General features: G+C 45.2%; 1 long non-coding RNA gene across 1 annotated transcript in view; it reads left to right on the top strand.

Moving 5' to 3' along the window:
* Positions 1-581: 581 nt before the first annotated feature.
* The window catches only part of LOC138453542 (uncharacterized), a 163,611-nt gene continuing 150,129 nt past the window's right edge, over positions 582-14,063 (top strand). Inside the window, exon 1 of the long non-coding RNA XR_011260462.1 lies at positions 582-718. This is a non-coding gene — a long non-coding RNA (uncharacterized lncRNA). The remainder of the gene's footprint in view (positions 719-14,063) is intronic.

Below are 14,063 nucleotides of genomic sequence, written 5' to 3'. Positions count from 1 at the left end.
TAGGGTGGCATGGTTGGAAGCCCTGGCGCAGCAACGCTGATTGCAGGTGTGATATTTCAAATGCGTGTGTGGTGCTACAGCCCTGTTAAATTGAGTCAAGCTGACAAGAGGATTACTTCTGAATGGAAAGAAGCTAATCTACTTGATATCAAAACAATTCCGTGTTGATCATAAAATGTCGGCAGCTTGGCCCCACCCCTTGGCTTCCAGCGAGCTTGCGCAGTCTTGAAGGGGCGGAGCTCCCTGTGTTTGCCAACATTCCCAACAAAAGAGGCTTCCTAGGCGGAGCGGGTTCCTGTCGGTTGTGTCTGACGCTACCGCGCGGCTAAAGCAAAATCACCCGCAGCTCCAAATTGGATCCTTTCAGCTTTCCCCCCAGTGACCCAACAACATCCTGGCGCCCCTAGAGCTCGCCTCCGCCCCGGGCATGGCCCCGGAACCTCGGCTGCCGCCGCTGCGGCGCCTCCGGGGGGAGGGCGGACCCGCGGCGGGGCGAAGATCGTCGACCCTCAGGAGTCGCCGCTGCCGTCACGCTCCTACCGGTGGGGAAAGAAGGGCGCGCGGTGCACCGACAGCTCGTCATCGCCCCCGACCCGGGAGGAGGAACAACCAAGAGCCGCAGAGCCGCGCCACGGAGAGCTCCTCTGTGGGACCCCAACCGAAAAGCGGCGCATCGGAGGTGTCCCGAGCAACACACTACAAGCATTTGCGCAAGGAGGTATTATACACGAATCTAGAGGCTGCTGTGTAAACTGCTGGGTGTGCAGTGGCGTTACTGGTGGGGGTTATTTCCCCCTCCCCCTCTGTAGTTGTATCCGCAAAGTAATACTATTTCTTCATTGGCGAACCCTTTTGTTTAGGATTGAATGTTGATCGTTCGCTAGCTGTATTTAAATAAGGTGCAGATCAATATTGAACCTTACTGCCCTAAGAAAAAAGGGGGGGGGCGGCCAGCCCAACGTGCCGTGCCACCGCCCACGGTATCCTTAACACGTTCACTGACACAAAATAGACGTGAAGCGGCATGCACTCAACTTTCTGAGTATCTAAGTGAGTTGGAGCCAAATTTCGGCGTCTGCCCACTTTGAAATCCAATTAGGTGGCTCTTTTTTGGTGTGCCAATCTCCTGAGAAAGTTGTCCCATTGACGTCTGTGGAAGCCATTGGCTGATGGGAGTTTGGATCTAGTCCCTATTGAGAGGGTTTTTTGGGAAACCTGTCGGTCCTGCCACTGGATTGCTAGAGGCGATACTCAAAAGGCCTGTGCGGAGCGAATGATGAGCCCTGAGTTTTGTAGTGGATTTGTATTATTCGTATGGATATTGTTCCATAAGCAGAGCCAAGTCGTGTTTCGACCAGAAAGGTCTTTGTGAAGGCGTTAACGATATGTTGTTGTGATTCTGTATAAGTGAGCCGGAGGGCAGGTGGTGAGGCTCATTGCTTACTTTACCGAAGTTGTACCTCACTAGTCGGACCAAATAAGACTCCCATGCAGAGTATCTTCTGCGGAGTAGGTAGTGTGGCTGGACTGGTCACTTTTGGGGTGAATCAAGTGTCCGGTGTCTCCTTTTAGTTACGGGCTGTACAGGTGGACGGACCGATCCTTAGCCTAAGTTTTTTTGTTCGTGTGGTGGGAGAGGTTGTGTCTATATTAGATTGGTCCACTTCGAATGGAATTGCTGTCTGTGAGAGGGAGGTCTATAACGTAAATTGGACAGTCTACCATGATGACGCTATTGCAGATATAGCCCAGTGGGTTTTGCGCCCTCTGCTGTGATCGGGGTTCGATTGATGGCCTGTCAGTTCGGTATCAATAACTGCAGTCAGTCATACGCTATTATAGTGCTCCAAAACGGCAAAATGTGTGGCGCAGAAGAATGTCATCGTTAAACGGATTTCGGGGGTGGACGGCTTCATGAATACGCGTGAAACTTCCCTTTTGAAGTTCCTCCTGTCGGTGGTTGGGTGAGCTTGTCACTGGGGAAACTCTCTGTATGTTTCCCTGGAGGTGTGCGGGAGCTGCTCCCCTGATTGGCTCCTCCTTCAGCCAATGACATGAGCCGCTTGCCCAGCAACGAGCAGTCTGGTGGAGGCGGGCTGGTCCCACCAGGGGCAGGTACCATCTGTCACATAAGGGAAACACCATTGTTTGTATATAACTCACTAGTTAAGAAAAACGCAATTTTCCTATTGAGAACGATTCTGTCTTTTATTTGTGATACCAAATGTTTATTGAACACCATCGTTTGGCAGTACAAGGTGCCCGGCAGAATATTTTGTATAGCGCCCATCTTTCGTTGGTATGGCCTGGCGTGCTGTTGTTGGCAGTGTGCTGCAGCAATATTCTATTGTTAGATGCGCTCGGCAAAGATCTGAAGCGACTCCACACTGGGTGTTTGATATTTCCCGTTTTGGCTTTTATTTTCGTTCTTAGTTTTGCTCTATAAATCCAGACCGCAAATACTATAATATTGCAATTTAAACAACGTCACAACTAACATGGGTCGCTTTTGGCTCTGAGGCAGTGGGAACTTCTCAGACGGCCAGCTACCCGCACAAGTAAACGCTCCCCTACCATGTAACATCGTCCTTTTCCCCTGCAATCTTGCCTCTTCCTTAGCAAAATCTAACCAGTGTTACCCAGATGCCACACTCAGATGGAATAGTGAAGGATAGCAAGCATCATACCTAGACGGAATTGCTAGGACAGCAATGTCAATTAACCAATCCACTAACAAATCTCACCATCTGCATACACCTCTCAAACTCTAACCAAACACAACCACAAGCCTACAAAACAATAATCTGCACACATTTTCACTAGACTGCAAAAACAAAACAAATCACACATAGACTCGCACAACAGCACACAACTACTACTGACTGTAAAACACCCCAAGTCCAGCCAACGGACCCGCCGGGCTGAGGCTGCCAACATCACATCACTTCTCTCCTGCACTTTTCAAGCTCATTCCCACTAACTCCCCCACCCCCTTTTTTTTCAGAAGCGCCAGAGGACCACTCCGTTGGTGATAGTGCGCAGTAGAAATATCCTTTAACATTAACAACTGCGTTTCATGTACTTGAGAAAACAGAGGGCAAGAAGCATACGCCATGACCGCTGGCACACATCATGATTTTAGAGTACAGTATTCATCGTTCTTTATAGTAAGGTCTAAGTAGGGTTCATTAAGTACTCCTTGATATCTCAGACTACTTAGGTGCTGTTTAGCGCAGTATACAACTTCCTAAAATAAGATTTAAAAACATTAACATCTTGGTATCTAGTAATTATTGTAAATGGAAATATATTATATCTTATCGTCAAAGACCCAAAGCAGACGAGCCAACGCGATGGTGGATCCCCACTTTGTGGCTCGTGTTCTTGATTAGGTTCTACATTTCTGTAGTGCAAACAGTCCGGGAGGCACTGCGTGCACTAATATTTCGTTACGCTTGGAATTTTATCCTTGCTCTGGCTGATATAACTGGCATTCCATCTCAATTTAATAGCTGGTGATCCGGTTGTATATTTTCTTGAGACATATTGGCCTGATTTCTAGGTGTAAAGTGAGCTATATGTAGGGGGCTAACCCACCCGTGCAAACAGCTAGCAAATTGTATTTGTTTTGGTAATGTTAGATGAATGTTGAGTCCAATTTGGAGGAGGTAAAATGGTAGTAAATGACTGTTGGCTCAGTAAAAGGAAACTGATGTAGTTCTGTTCTGACCACGTTTTTTGTCGTTTGTTACACCCCCCGTTTGCAGTTCTTCCCCTAGGCTATCCTCCTCTAAACTTACTGTAATGCTTAAAGCGGAACTTCACTTTGAATCTGCTGTGCTTCCCAGTTCTTTGCACTTTCTGAGGAAAAAGTGTGAAGCCAATGCCTTCAACATCTGACCGTTCTTCATAGGAGCAAAGACAGGACTTTTCCTCCATCCCAGACTTGCAGGGTGTTGGACACATACATAAAATATGGGACCCTCTGCCCTCCAAGTTGCACTCTGCTCCCATTTGCAAGGTCTCTGGTGCTATGGTCGTGTCTCCTGTGGTGCTAGGGTGCATCCGTTGGCACTGTGATCTCTAAGTTCCTTGCAAAGGTGCAGCGTTCTGTTTGCTGACGTCTGTTCAATTGCCACGTATCGGTTTCCTCGCTGGGATGCTTATGGTGTATTGCATTTGAATGGTGAATTCGAGTGGATTGGTGCGGAGAGCAGTCAATGGAGGCCTCTGGGCTGGTGGAGGGGCACATACCATCTTGAAGCAACATATAACCAATTCTATCACGGCATAGCTGCATAACTAGCCGTTGGTCACTGCTGTGACATTAAACATGGCAGAAGAACAATGTTCGTTCGTTCTCGGTGCAGATCATAACTCTTCCTGTCCTAAAAAAGAGAACTGGCAAGCCCAGCGTGCCATGCCACCGCCCACCTGCCCCCTTAACACCTCACCCTAGACGAAGGCAATCATTCAACGTAATTGATGCATCCTTCAAATGCAAAACGTTTCCATTGTTCACTTTCAATCATCCAATCGGGTTGGTTTGGGGGATGCAGTGTGTTTGTTTTTTTTTTTGTTTTTTTTTTTTTGGGTAGGGGGGTTAACGAACTGGATATTCCTTTTGACAAGTACGGGTTGCATCTAATAGCTTAAAAGGCAAATAACGTGTTCCATTCTCTTGTGGCCCGTTTCTTGGAAATGTCGACGTTTTGGAGCATCATGCCTTCAGTGTTTGTCTTCAGTCATGGAAGGTCAACAAGGACCTCTCAAACGCTAATGCCCTTTAAAATCTAGCAGTGTGTTATATATGTATTAAAGTTGGAGTATATGAGTGGAGCATCCACGTTTTGCTGGGTGTTGTCCCATATCTTCTCCCAGTTCATTGTTCTTTTCTTCCTTCTCTGCCACCACGTGTGAAGAGCACATTTAATGAACGTTAATTTTTCACTTTCTTGGCTACTCAGTGTTGCTGCAGGCTTTCTCTGAAATTTCTTTTCACCGGCCACGCCCCTCTTTTCCCAGTCATTAAGCAGGTTGTTCCTTGGCTTTTGGAGGGAGAGGGCTATCTTGTCTTGGTTTGATTTGCAAGGAAGCTGTAGCTAGTTTTCGTCTCGAAGCTTGTTTTCAATTGATAGTTTGGTTAAAACATTCAATTGTATTTTTGCTGAAAACATTCTAAAACAAATGGGGCGGGGGCTCATTTAACAGTGAGCAGAAAATTAGTGTAAACTTGCTTTTACAGGTCATTTTCAGTGCCAGATCATTTTCCGGCTGTCCTGAGGTGTTTGGAGGACAGAACAGCAGAGATAACATCTCTGCTCTTCCATCTCGGGAGAGCATTTCGTTTTATGCCTGCATCGGATTTTCATGCAGCAGTAAAACCTACACCTAACTAACATCAGCACCAGTTACAGAGCCGGCAGGTTCCTTTGGAATTCATCATGAAACGCCATTCGCAACACGTATTTTGAGGCAGTGTTTTAGATCTTTGAAAGCGAAGAGCAAAACTGAAAAGTGATTTGGCCTTTTTTTTAAAAAAAAAAAAAATCTACGCTGGGTTACAAATATTGCCTGCAAGGGGACTCCACCTCACACAAGTGCAAACGCCATTTAGTTTCACAAAAATAAATCCATAATGGACCCCATTGGATGTTTGTACAGAAAGTTTATCTTCTAAATTAAAAGGCTCTTTTGTGTTTCTTTCACAAACTGGGCACATTCTAAACCTGACATTTGTCACCCATGTACATTTTGGACTAAATCTCGATTGCTGTTCTTGAGACACCTCAAGCGCTTGATCACCAGCTTAGTGCCTTTCGTTAGTGATGCACATTCAACTGTGGTATGTAAGGTACTGGTATCTGGGTGGCAATAATCAGCCAGAAATCGGAAAGCAGTCAGGGTCGGGTATGTATGAAGGGCAAGTACAAAAAGGAAGGTAATTAAGGAGAGCAGGTCGAATGCATCTTTCCTCTTTGACTCTCTGTCCCACCGTGATTCCTGTAACCTGGTTGGCATCCAGGTCCCTGATCTCTCATCACATTCCAAGCACCACTACGCTCCAACACACACAGCTCATCCAGCCTAGGGCTTTGATCACTACACCGCTCCTTCCTCAAAAGAAGAAAATGAAAATAAACCCCATATGTACATAAGCAACGACAAAACCTCCACACTATGCTCACAAAAGAAAGGATATAACATAACAAGGAAACATGACGCCTTTTTGTCCTGTATTGCACTCCAGGACCGCCACCCCATAGCGCAGACTGATACCCATGAGCAAAATAACTTCACCAACCAACAACATAAAGCGTTGCTCCTTCTGTTCAGGTCTGCCACGCCCAAACCCTAGACCTGCCACGCATAGGTACAACCTCGCAACATACTACAGAGCACACCAGTCTCTGCAATGGGAGCAAACCACACTAGCATCCATCAATCCCTGGAGTCCTAATACAACTCGTTAAGGCACCCTGAAGGTAACGTACATTCCTCAAGCTCTTAGAATATGACCAAAGCTAACCACAAACGCTAAACACCACCACTTCTCCTACAGCAATGAAACGAAAAGACAGGAAAGTAACACAAACGGCACACTAAACAGTGACGCTACCACACAGGCATGGTGCATGGGGATACACCAGTCCTGTAGCAAGGCCCACAAGCATCCAGTGCAAAGACTGTATGCAAGCACAAAGCTGGAAAAATTCTGTGCTTGCCCCCCAAAAAAAACGTACATTGTGTTGAAACATTTTCTCCAAAATGTGTACTGTGTTCTATCAACTGCCAGTGTTTGAAACTTCATAGGTCAAAACATGATCACATGCCACCAAAAACTCCACTTTAAACTCTGAAACACACCATTGGCTCATACTCTGTGTGCCCCAATAGGAACTCCTATCCATATACTCAATGCATGCCAAAAGGAACTCTTCTCCTAACTCGCAATGCGGCATTACCCGGCGCCACGGACCTCCTAAACATGAATTTCAACCATTATTCCTTAAAATGACACTCTGACCTCTGGCTCCAAGTTTACCTGTGAAACACCATGGATACTTGTCCAAACTATTTACCATAAGATAGAACTAATCATGGTTGGTCTGACGCCATATGTGACTCATGACTCCAAAACTACTTGTACGCTCTCACAGTATGCATCTCAAATCCCAGTTATAACAGGATCTTAACTTCACTAAAATGTGGGCACCACACCTAGCCGGCGTGTGGGCCACACCCTTCACTTCATGCACGCTAACCCTTTAACATGCACACATCTCCATTCATAACTTCATGCACACCACATTTCAAGAGTGCACACGCTATCATTACACTTCATGCCCTCCAAGGAGTAACGTCATGCATGTATCTCGTCTAACATACACATCAACATTAGACGTGCACTCATTTTCACATGTACACTGCACAACTCATATAACTTTCTGTAAGTGTGCACTCATTACAATTTAACCATACATTTCTAAACCTCCCCACCCGTCTTTAAAATAAATACATCATTTAAAAGGAATATTGTGTGCAACAGGTACCATTGTCTAATACTGTGCATGTCTTCTCCCACACTTAATGATTAATAAGCAACTTCATTATTAATTCAGCATTAACTTTCACTTCTATTAAGCAATCCTACTAACTCTTCAGTACTGATTGCACCCATACATCACTGCACCACTGCTCTTCATTAACTTTGAGGTAACATATTCACTGCAACCCCTAATCAACACAAAATGTACTAAAATTTAACTCTTCAACATTCGATATGCAATGTTAGCTGGACTGGTAGTACTCCTAAAATCAAATCTCTGCCTAAGCAGCATTGCGTTCTTCCCCACATATGAGGAAACCTGAGCCCCCCCCCCCTTTTTTTGTTTTAGTGCAGTCCAAAATCATCCGAAAACCTGACCCAATAAATGCTGTGGCGCACTAAACTTCAATGTATACTTATTTTCCAACTCTCCAGGCTGATGCTGCTGTAGTGCTTTGATTGCCAAACCAGCACTTGAAATCTGGGAGCCTTTCCCAGCACCGCCGCTTAATTCGTATCACATACTAGCAACTCTGTGTCACCACTCAAACGAGTCACTACAGTATTTTGATAAAGAAGCAAAGGTTGCTGCATAACTGTTGTGCGATATACACATACAGCTGCCTTCCTCAGTGGGCAGCAGCATGTCCCCTTGTACCGCAGCCGCGTGGGCTGAAGCACACCACCAATGTTCAGCAGCTCAGAGCTTTACTTCCTCTCTGCTTGCGTAATCGCGCTGCGGCGCGTGTGCAGGTCCTTTACTCGAAGGCTTCCTCTCTCCGCATTCGAAGGAGGCGAGAAATGGCATCGGGCCGTGTGCATGCGTTACAGCCAATGGCACGACTGGAATGCAGGGGCTCAACTGGGGGGCGCGCATATCTAGTGATTTTAATGAAAAAACTAGGGAATTTTTATTTTTTAATTGAAAAAAACATGTTTGGTTTTTCAAAAATTTATATGGGGTAAGGGGTTAAAACGGGTGTGGAAGGGGTTGGAAGGGATAAAAGCTTACGGAAACCGTGTTAGGGGGGAGGGGGGTATTGGGAGGGAACCCCAAAACAAAATCAGTTTTTTTTTTTTGTTTGTTTTAATTGTTTAGTTATAAAATAGTTCTCTGAAAATGATTTCGGTAAAATCACATAGAACTGGCCTTCCATAATGCCCCAAAAAAACGTCTCCGGGCTTCCATTCTGGCCTCCATCTGTGACATGGAATGTCAGAGGACCAGGGTTACAAGTACCATAATCCTGCATATTCTCTGAGCGCAACATCGCTCTACATTGTGGGGTAACAACAGTATCTGAAGGTCACAGCCAGTGTCCCAATTTCTCTGGCTGTAAGCACTTATGTCCCTCCATCCTGGTATTCTTCTCTTCAACGCGCTCCAGGACCACCAGCCCTTTTGGACTTCTCTGGTTCTCTGGGACACTTCTAATCTCCATGGACGTCGCTGCATTACTCTTCCTGCATGGCTGGACAAATGTCAGGCTTAACTTCTCTTCACTCTTCTCCCCTCTCTTCTGGATTCTTTTTAAAGGTCACTTGTTGCCAAAATGTGGTATCTGGGTGGCAATAATCAGCCAGCAATCGGGAACCAGTCGAGAGCCAGGTATGTATGAAGGAAAGTTTGCTTTAATGTTTCAAGTACAGAAAGGAAGGTAAGTAAGGAGAGCATATTAAACGCATCTTTCCTCTTTGGCTAGCAATTTCTCTGTCCCACCATCATTCTTGGAACCTGGTTGACGCCCAGGTTCTAGATCTCTCATCACATTCCAAGCACCACAACACTCATATAGGCACAGCCCATCCAGCGTAGGGCTTGGATAGCTACAGTACGCTGTAAGGTAAATGGGAGAGGAGATTTATTTCCTTGCCAAAGGAAGGAAGCCAGTTCTTTAGGCACAGAGCAAGCATGAATTCCATCTGCCGGCGAACCCCCGCTGTCCCCTCGTGTTGTAGCAGAATCTAACTTTGCAGTTGTGTGGGGGTGGTGGGTACAGCGATGTGAAATGTATGCATTCTAAAATGTGACTTTATTGCCATCATTCGAGCTCCAGTAACCTGGCACAGATGTTTTCCAGCCTCTGTACGCTTGTAAGTACGTCCCCATGTCTTCCTGGGTCCACTTGGCCTTCACATAAGTAGCAACTTGCAAGATACCTCATCCAGTTTTGATGAAGTCATGGCTGTGAATATGTAGTTTTTATTTGCAAACGGAATAGAGGGCTCATATTTGGAAGCAGTCCACATTGATGAGAAACAAACGTGTCCTTATAATGACCTATGGAGGAAGTGGCATTAACTTTTTAGACTACTTCTGCAAGGTGCAGAACCATGTCCTTCTCGGGAGAGTGCTTCCCCTTTTGAGTATCTCTGCCTTGCCTAGATACTCCCATTATAATGGGAACTGCGATGGCAAACCTCCGAATGTTGGTCATGCCACTTTAGAATGTGAGTGAAGGGAAGCTTCCCAGAGGAGTATGAGTGGCAGTAGAAGACCACTGAGGCTAAGGTGCAGGGCTATACTCTTCCTATCTATACTTATTTGGAATGTTTCCTGTCCTTCCTGATTCCTGTGTGAAACCATCTTTCAACGTTACGTGTGTGATGAATGGGCAACTAACCATTAGAAGGGTCACTCACGTAGTAGGTTGCAGAGGGCTTAGCTGCTCTTGCCAATGCATCAACACACAGTTCGAGGGTAACTGTAAGGCATGCATTATTGCACAGGGAGCAACCGAATGTCACCATACAGCTTCCATTAACCGGACTGATGCACAGTATACTAGTGAAATGAAGCGACCTGCAGAGGATCGCTGCATTGAGTGTAGGTGGCGCTCAGATCAGTTGTGTGCCACTTACCTTGCATTCATTTTGTGCTTTGTAGCGAGGGGCCCTCTCTTTTCTGCTAGTGTACTGCAAGTGCCATGGAGCAACATTCAATGTGCGCGTTAGAGCTTGTTGTGGTGGTGGGGGGGGGGGGGGTGCATGGCCTATTCATGCCAGCTTGAAGACGCCACACTTAATTGCAGGTTAATGTACAAACCCTACCTCGCTATGCAGAATGCAACAGTCCACCCACCAGAACTGTTCTTAGTAAGCCATGGATGGAATGGAAAGGGTATTGCAGGATATACCTCAAGGAAATTGGCCACAGTGATTTGACACTGGCAAAGAAGAAAGCGATACTACTTGGATGGAAAGGCACAAGGAAAACTTGGGAACATTTGATCACTGGTAAGTGATGGAGACCTGGTTGACCACAATAAATCTGTGAAACAACTGGGGTACTTGCTATTATCGGAACACGAATGTTGACCTAACATGGCACCATTTCTATTCCAGAAAACAAGCGGGGGGGATGTCAACGATTTGTTGCTGCCCCCATCTGTTAGCTGTGTCTTAATGCTTTGGTAAGGTCCAGATGAGCTAAGGGACCACCTAATAATGGATACAAATAACCACTGTCTGAGTGGATGTGTGTGAATCCTACCCTAGCGATACTGTAGGAATCTCCACCAAAGGGGGGGTGGAGGGGGGACACTCCAAACTGTAAATGAAGAATCAAACCAACTGGGAAAGGCTAAGTCTGGTGAAGAAGGAAACCGAAGTTGGGAAAAGAAAAGTTGGTCTGCCTCTTCTTGGCTGACTTTTATCACGGATGATACATGCATACAAAGACAAGACCAACCCACCACTAGCTTGGACAGAGAAGTAGTAATGAATATAGAAGAACCCCAAACACCACAGCAATTCCTACGGCGCCCAAGCGGGGTGGTCCAGATTGGTCAGTTGAAAATAACCTTCATTGTGAACTCCCGCTCAGTTCACCATATAAGATTGCAGGAAACGTATAGGGAGAACTATGTGCACAGTGATTGTGAAACGACGGATCTAAAGAACCCAGGAAGGGTTCAAAGGATCAATGCGTGCGATCCTGGGATATTTCCTTTCCTTGGCAGGGCTCAAGATAGAATACAGGAAGACCGAGATAATATTATTCCATCAACTGCACCGCAAGTACTACCTAACTTACCTGACCCCATGTTGCCGGCATGCCCTGTCCATCCATGCATGGGCCAAATTGATGGTTCACCTGTGTCCGTTGTCCCACACCTCATTAGAGTAATATTGCTGGATGCCTCCATTCTAGCGCTCACAATGCCACCTTTCAGTGCAGACTTCAGACATCCTACTTCTACACGTAACCTTACTTCCCATTTTTGTGCCCCTAAATCTACGTCTCTTAATCTTGGACTATGGAATGCTAGATCACCATGCAACAAATCTTCAACTGTACTTGACATGTTTTTACGCTTAAACTTGAAATTCCTCTATTACTGAAACTCGGATTTCGACCAGCAATACTACAATACCTGCATCATTGTTTACCTCTGCTAGATCCTTTTGCCACACTGCTCTTATTTCTTCTCGTGGGGGTGGCACTGGTATTTTATATCCTTCGCCCTTTTCTCTTATTCCTCATAATTTGACTCTACCTCATTTGAATTCTCATACTCCATTTTTCTCTGCTGTCTTCTGGATCTTCAATTTCATACTTATTGATCTACCACCCACCTGGTCCTGTAGCCTCAGTGAGGACATTGACGCATTGCTGGCTGTTTTTTGCTTCCCACTGCTAACACGCTTGGAGTTCTTTGTGACTTTAATCTTCACCTCTTACTACTCTGCTCTCCCATTCCTTTCTATTCTTGACTCATTATCTAGCCCTCTTCTCCCCCTCTCATATTTCAGGATCCTGTTTAGATCTTGTATTTACCTCTTCATCTCCTGTCTTCTCTTCCAGTCTACCCATCAGACCATCATCTTCTCTTCTCCATTTCTCCTGATCTTCCCTCTCGCAACTCCTCTTACTTGCGTCGCGACCTATGCAAATTCAATACTACACTTTTCATATCCACCAGCACCTCTAAATTGGTGTCTCAAGCATCATTTTCCTCTCAGGCAGCGGATGAAGGTGCTTCTCTCTTCCACTTTCAACATCTCTTGATTCACTTCACCCTTTTCACCCCACACGTAAACCCTGTCAACCTTGGCTTTCTTCCCATCTTGGCGCAATGCGACCTGTTGTACTACAGTTCTTATGCGTCCTACCATGCTCTTTACGATAATTGTCTCCACTCTGCTAAACAATCTTACTTCCGATCTTCATTCATAGCCCTCTCATCCTAGAAGGCTTTTCCAAATTCTATCCCATCTTCTTTCATCTCCTATTCCAGATCCCTCAACCTACTCCACCCACACTGCTACAGATCTTGCGCTCTATTTCACTTCCAGGGTCTCTTCATTTCGGTCCATCATCTAATCCTCTCCAAACAGGTTATTTCTTTGAACACCCCCCTCCCCCCAAATGTCCCCCTGGTATCTAGAAATCTGGATTTGTTTCCTATCACAAATGAAGATACCATCCGTCTTCTTGCTCGTGCTCACCCTACCTCCTCCCCACTGGATCACATACCATCTGCACTCGTACATAAAATCTAACATTTACTTGTTCCCTATCTCATAATTCTATTTAACGTCTGTTTATCCCTATTTTTCCATCCTCATTTAAGCATGCTACTATTATCCCAATCTTGAAAAAGCCTTCTGCTGATGTGTCTTCTACTTCCAATTTCTGTCCCATTTCACTTTTACCTTTATATCTTTCTAAAATTCTTGAACGCATTTTCTATTCTCAAGTGTCAACTTTTTTTTTTCTTTTTTTTCTTTTTCTCATAATTCTGTTTTCCCCCTTGTTTTCAATCTGGGTTTCGTCCTGGGCACTCTACCGAGAGCGCTCTTCTCTCTGGCTTGGACTCTCTTCATTCTGCACATCATGTTAAGCAGTCTTCTCTTCTTATTCTGCTAGATCTTTCTGCTGCTTTCGACACTGTTGATCACTCACTCCTACTGTCTGCTCTTTTCTCTTTGGGATTTTCTAGCTGTACCATAGCCTGGTTTGAATCATACCTATCTCAGAACTTTTTCAGTCTCCTGGGCAGGGGCTTCTTCTAAAACGTGTCCACTTACCTATGGTGTCCCTCAAGTTTCGATCCTAGATCCTTTAATTTTTTTCACTTTACACCTCGTTGGCTGGGTTATTTCCTCTTTTGGTTTTATCGCATCACTTCTACGCGACACAGATGTCTTTCTTTCCTTTCCACACTTTACTGACAACATCCACCGTAAACTCAGCGCCTGTCTTGATGTTGACCATTTTTTAGTATTTAATGCCACAACAAATTATTCCCTACATCTATTTCTTCTTCCCGTCATTCATATAATTTCCTCCTTCCCAGTTACCTATTTCTTAGGTGGCATGTAATCTGGGTCTCCATCTTGATTCAGATCTTTCTTTGTCTCCATATTTCCTTATCTGCCATTTCCTGTCGATTTCATCTGTACAATATTCAAAAAGCCCGTCCTTTGACTTTTAAAGCCACTCATCTATTGGTGTCTGCTGTAATCTTCTTGCAGCTTTTCTACTGTTCTTGGTATGGTATTGTTTATT

The sequence above is a fragment of the Ambystoma mexicanum genome, chromosome 4p (genome assembly GCF_040938575.1).
Source record: "Ambystoma mexicanum isolate Mex_15411 chromosome 4p, UKY_AmexF1_1, whole genome shotgun sequence".
Classification (NCBI taxonomy): domain Eukaryota; kingdom Metazoa; phylum Chordata; class Amphibia; order Caudata; family Ambystomatidae; genus Ambystoma; species Ambystoma mexicanum.
The sequence above is the reverse complement of the archived record's forward strand: the minus strand, read 5'-3'. Positions and strand labels throughout refer to the sequence as shown.